Here is a 6,372-nt window from a genome sequence, read left to right on the forward strand (position 1 = left end):
GTGATGCTTGCTATGGTGAAGGTGATGCTTGCTGTGGTGAAGGTGACGCTTGCTGTGGTGAAGGTGATGCTTGCTATGGTGAAGGTGATGCTTGCTATGGTGAAGGTGATGCTTGCTATGGTGAAGGTGATGCTTGCTATGGTGAAGGTGATGCTTGCTGTGGTGAAGGTGATGCTTGCTGTGGTGAAGGTGACGCTTGCTGTGGTGAAGGTGATGCTTGCTATGGTGAAGGTGATGCTTGGTATGGTGAAGGTGATGCTTGCTATGGTGAAGGTGATGCTTGCTATGGTGAAGGTGATGCTTGCTATGGTGAAGGTGATGCTTGGTATGGTGAAGGTGATGCTTGCTATGGTGAAGGTGATGCTTGCTATGGTGAAGGTGATGCTTGCTATGGTGAAGGTGATGCTTGCTATGGTGAAGGTGATGCTTGGTATGGTGAAGGTGATACTTGGTATGGTGAAGGTGATACTTGGTATGGTGAAGGTGATACTTGGTATGGTGAAGGTGATACTTGGTATGGTGAAGGTGATACTTGGTACGGTGAAGGTGATACTTGGTACGGTGAAGGTGATACTTGGTACGGTGAAGGTGATACTTGGTGCGGTGAAGGTGATACTTGGTACGGTGAAGGTGATACTTGGTACGGTGAAGGTGATGCTTGGTACGGTGAAGGTGATGCTTGGTACGGTGAAGGTGATGCTTGGTACGGTGAAGGTGATGCTTGGTACGGTGAAGGTGATGCTTGCTATGGTGAAGGTGATGCTTGCTATGGTGAAGGTGATGCTTGCTATGGTGAAGGTGATGCTTGCTAAGGTGAAGGTGATGCTTGCTATGGTGAAGGTGATGCTTGGTATGGTGAAGGTGATGCTTGGTATGGTGAAGGCGATGCTTGGTATGGTGAAGGTGATGCTTGCTATGGTGAAGGTGATGCTTGCTATGGTTAAGGTGATGCTTGCTATGGTGAAGGTGATGCTTGGTATGGTGAAGGTGATGCTTGGTATGGTGAAGGTGATGCTTGGTATGGAAGGTGATGCTTGCTATGGTGAAGGTGATGCTTGCAATGGTGAAGGTGATGCTTGCTATGGTGAAGGTGATGCTTGGTATGGTGAAGGTGATGCTTGCTATGGTGAAGGTGATGCTTGGTATGGTGAAGGTGATGCTTGGTATGGTGAAGGCGATGCTTGGTATGGTGAAGGTGATGCTTGGTATGGTGAAGGTGATGCTTGGTATGGTGAAGGTGATGCTTGGTATGGTGAAGGTGATGCTTGGTATGGTGAAGGTGATGCTTGCTATGGTGAAGGTGATGCTTGGTATGGTGAATGTGATGCTTGGTATGGTGAAGATGATGCTTGCTATGGTGAAGGTGATGCTTGCTATGGTGGAGGTAATGCTTGCTATGGTGAAGGTGATGCTTGCTATGGTGAAGGTGATGCTTGCTATGGTGAAGGTGATGCTTGCTATGGTGAAGGTGATGCTTGCTATGGTGAAGGTGATGCTTGCTATGGTGAAGGTGATGCTTGCTATGGTGAAGGTGATGCTTGCTATGGTGAAGGTGATGCTTGCTATGGTGAAGGTGATGCTTGCTATGGTGAAGGTGATGCTTGCTATGGTGGAGGTGATGCTTGCTATGGTGAAGGTGATGCTTGCTATGGTGAAGGTGATGCTTGCTATGGTGGAGGTGATGCTTGCTATGGTGAAGGTGATGCTTGCTATGGTGAAGGTGCTGCTTGCTATGGTGAAGGTGATGCTTGCTATGGTGAAGGTGATGCTTGCTATGGTGAAGGTGATGCTTGCTATGGTGGAGGTGATGCTTGCTATGGTGGAGGTGATGCTTGCTATGGTGGAGGTGATGCTTGCTATGGTGGAGGTGATGCTTGCTATGGTGGAGATGATGCTTGCTATGGTGGAGTTGAAGCTTGCTATGGTGGAGGTGATGCTTGCTATGGTGGAGGTGATGCTTGCTATGGTGAAGGTGATGCTTGCTATGGTGAAGGTGATGCTTGCTATGGTGAAGGTGATGCTTGCTATGGTGGAGGTAATGCTTGCTATGGTGAAGGTGATGCTTGCTATGGTGGAGGTAATGCTTGCTATGGTGAAGGTGATGCTTGCTATGGTGAAGGTGATGCTTGCTATTGTGAAGGTGATGCTTGCTATGGTGAAGGTGATGCTTGCTATGGTGAAGGTGATGCTTGCTATGGTGAAGGTGATGCTTGCTATGGTGAAGGTGATGCTTGCTATGGTGAAGGTGATGCTTGCTATGGTGAAGGTGATGCTTGCTATGGTGGAGGTGATGCTTGCTATGGTGGAGGTGATGCTTGCTATGGTGAAGGTGATGCTTGCTATGGTGAAGGTGCTGCTTGCTATGGTGAAGGTGATGCTTGCTATGGTGAAGGTGATGCTTGCTATGGTGGAGGTGATGCTTGCTATGGTGGAGGTGATGCTTGCTATGGTGGAGGTGATGCTTGCTATGGTGGAGGTGATGCTTGCTATGGTGGAGATGATGCTTGCTATGGTGGAGGTGAAGCTTGCTATGGTGGAGGTGATGCTTGCTATGGTGGAGGTGATGCTTGCTATGGTGGAGGTGATGCTTGCTATGGTGGAGGTGATGCTTGCTATGGTGGAGGTGATGCTTGCTATGGTGGAGGTGATGCTTGCTATGGTGAAGGTGATGCTTGCTATGGTGAAGGTGATGCTTGCTATGGTGAAGGTGATGCTTGCTATGGTGAAGGTGATGCTTGCTTTGGTGGAGGTGATGCTTGCTATGGTGGAGGTGATGCTTGCTATGGTGAAGTTGATGCTTGCTATGGTGAAGGTGATGCTTGCTATGGTGAAGGTGATGCTTGGTATGTTGAAGGTGATGCTTCGTATGGTGAAGGTGATGCTTGGTATGGCGAAGGTGATGCTTGGTATGGTGAAGATGATGCTTGGTATGTTGAAGGTGATGCTTGGTATAGTGAAGGTGATGCTTGGTATGGTGAAGGTGTTGCTTGGTATGGTGAAGGTGTTGCTTGGTATGGTGAAGGTGATGCTTGGTATGTTGAAGGTGTTGCTTGGTATGGTGAAGGTGATGCTTGGTATGGTGAAGGTGATGCTTGGTATGGTGAAGGTGATGCTTGGTATGGTGAAGGTGATGCTTGGTATGGTGAAGGTGATGCTTGGTATGGTGAAGGTGAGCTTGGTACGGTGAAGGTGATACTTGGTACGGTGAAGGTGATACTTGGTACGGTGAAGGTGATGCTTGGTACGGTGAAGGTGATACTTGGTACGGTGAAGGTGATACTTGGTACGGTGAAGGTGATACTTGGTACGGTGAAGGTGATACTTGGTACGGTGAAGGTGATGCTTGGTACGGTGAAGGTGATGCTTGGTACGGTGAAGGTGATGCTTGGTACGGTGAAGGTGATGCTTGGTACGGTGAAGGTGATGCTTGGTACGGTGAAGGTGATGCTTGCTATGGTGAAGGTGATGCTTGCTATGGTGAAGGTGATGCTTGCTATGGTGAAGGTGATGCTTGCTATGGCGAAGGTGATGCTTGCTATGGCGAAGGTGATGCTTGCTATGGCGAAGGTGATGCTTGCTAGGTGAAGGTGATTCTTGCTATGGTGAAGGTGATGCTTGCTATGGTGAAGGTGATGCTTGCTATGGTGAAGGTGATGCTTGCTGTGGTGAAGGTGATGCTTGCTGTGGTGAAGGTGATGCTTGCTGTGGTGAAGGTGATGCTTGCTGTGGTGAAGGTGATGCTTGCTGTGGTGAAGGTGATGCTTGCTGTGGTGAAGGTGAGGCTTGCTGTGGTGAAGGTGACGCTTGCTGTGGTGAAGGTGACGCTTGCTGTGGTGAAGGTGACGCTTGCTGTGGTGAAGGTGACGCTTGCTATGGTGAAGGTGATGCTTGCTATGGTGAAGGTGATGCTTGCTATGGTGAAGGTGATGCTTGCTGTGGTGAAGGTGATGCTTGCTGTGGTGAAGGTGACGCTTGCTGTGGTGAAGGTGATGCTTGCTATGGTGAAGGTGATGCTTGCTATGGTGAAGGTGATGCTTGCTATGGTGAAGGTGATGCATGCTATGGTGAAGGTGATGCTTGCTATGGTGAAGGTGATGCTTGGTATGGTGAAGGTGATGCTTGCTATGGTGAAGGTGATGCTTGCTATGGTGAAGGTGATGCTTGCTATGGTGAAGGTGATGCTTGCTATGGTGAAGGTGATGCTTGGTATGGTGAAGGTGATACTTGGTATGGTGAAGGTGATACTTGGTATGGTGAAGGTGATACTTGGTATGGTGAAGGTGATACTTGGTATGGTGAAGGTGATACTTGGTATGGTGAAGGTGATACTTGGTACGGTGAAGGTGATACTTGGTACGGTGAAGGTGATACTTGGTACGGTGAAGGTGATACTTGGTACGGTGAAGGTGATACTTGGTACGGTGAAGGTGATACTTGGTACGGTGAAGGTGATACTTGGTACGGTGAAGGTGATGCTTGGTACGGTGAAGATGATGCTTGGTACGGTGAAGGTGATGCTTGGTACGGTGAAGGTGATGCTTGGTACGGTGAAGGTGATGCTTGGTACGGTGAAGGTGATGCTTGGTACGGTGAAGGTGATGCTTGCTATGGTGAAGGTGATGCTTGCTATGGCGAAGGTGATGCTTGCTATGGCGAAGGTGATGCTTGCTATGGCGAAGGTGATGCTTGCTAGGTGAAGGTGAGGCTTGCTATGGTGAAGGTGATGCTTGCTATGGTGAAGGTGATGCTTGCTATGGTGAAGGTGATGCTTGCTATGGTGAAGGTGATGCTTGCTAGGTGAAGGTGAGGCTTGCTATGGTGAAGGTGATGCTTGCTATGGTGAAGGTGATGCTTGCTATGGTGAAGGTGATGCTTGCTATGGTGAAGGTGATGCTTGCTATGGTGAAGGTGATGCTTGCTATGGTGGAGGTGATGCTTGCTATGGTGAAGGTGATGCTTGCTATGGTGAAGGTGCTGCTTGCTATGGTGAAGGTGATGCTTGCTATGGTGAAGGTGATGCTTGCTATGGTGGAGGTGATGCTTGCTATGGTGGAGGTGATGCTTGCTATGGTGGAGGTGATGCTTGCTATGGTGGAGATGATGCTTGCTATGGTGGAGGTGGAGCTTGCTATGGTGGAGGTGATGCTTGCTATGGTGGAGGTGATGCTTGCTATGGTGGAGGTGATGCTTGCTATGGTGGAGGTGATGCTTGCTATGGTGGAGGTGATGCTTGCTATGGTGGAGGTGATGCTTGCTATGGTGGAGGTGATGCTTGCTATGGTGAAGTTGATGCTTGCTATGGTGAAGGTGATGCTTGCTATGGTGAAGGTGATGCTTGGTATGTTGAAGGTGATGCTTGGTATGGTGAAGGTGATGCTTGGTATGGCGAAGGTGATGCTTGGTATGGTGAAGATGATGCTTGGTATGTTGAAGGTGATGCTTGGTATAGTGAAGGTGATGCTTGGTATGGTGAAGGTGTTGCTTGGTATGGTGAAGGTGTTGCTTGGTATGGTGAAGGTGATGCTTGGTATGTTGAAGGTGTTGCTTGGTATGGTGAAGGTGATGCTTGGTATGGTGAAGGTGATGCTTGGTATGGTGAAGGTGATGCTTGGTATGGTGAAGGTGATGCTTGGTATGGTGAAGGTGATGCTTGGTATGGTGAAGGTGATGCTTGGTATGGTGAAGGTGAGCTTGGTACGGTGAAGGTGATACTTGGTACGGTGAAGGTGATACTTGGTACGGTGAAGGTGATGCTTGGTACGGTGAAGGTGATACTTGGTACGGTGAAGGTGATACTTGGTACGGTGAAGGTGATACTTGGTACGGTGAAGGTGATACTTGGTACGGTGAAGGTGATGCTTGGTACGGTGAAGGTGATGCTTGGTACGGTGAAGGTGATGCTTGGTACGGTGAAGGTGATGCTTAGTACGGTGAAGGTGATGCTTGGTACGGTGAAGGTGATGCTTGCTATGGTGAAGGTGATGCTTGCTATGGTGAAGGTGATGCTTGCTATGGTGAAGGTGATGCTTGCTATGGCGAAGGTGATGCTTGCTATGGCGAAGGTGATGCTTGCTATGGCGAAGGTGATGCTTGCTAGGTGAAGGTGATTCTTGCTATGGTGAAGGTGATGCTTGCTATGGTGAAGGTGATGCTTGCTATGGTGAAGGTGATGCTTGCTATGGTGAAGGTGATGCTTGCTGTGGTGAAGGTGATGCTTGCTGTGGTGAAGGTGATGCTTGCTGTGGTGAAGGTGATGCTTGCTGTGGTGAAGGTGAGGCTTGCTATGGTGAAGGTGACGCTTGCTGTGGTGAAGGTGACGCTTGCTGTGGTGAAGGTGACGCTTGCTATGGTGAAGGTGACGCTTGCTGTGGT

This window comes from Amblyomma mixtum, unplaced genomic scaffold, assembly GCF_055824585.1.
Source record: "Amblyomma mixtum isolate Tamu unplaced genomic scaffold, ASM5582458v1 scaffold_15, whole genome shotgun sequence".
Lineage (NCBI taxonomy): Eukaryota > Metazoa > Arthropoda > Arachnida > Ixodida > Ixodidae > Amblyomma > Amblyomma mixtum.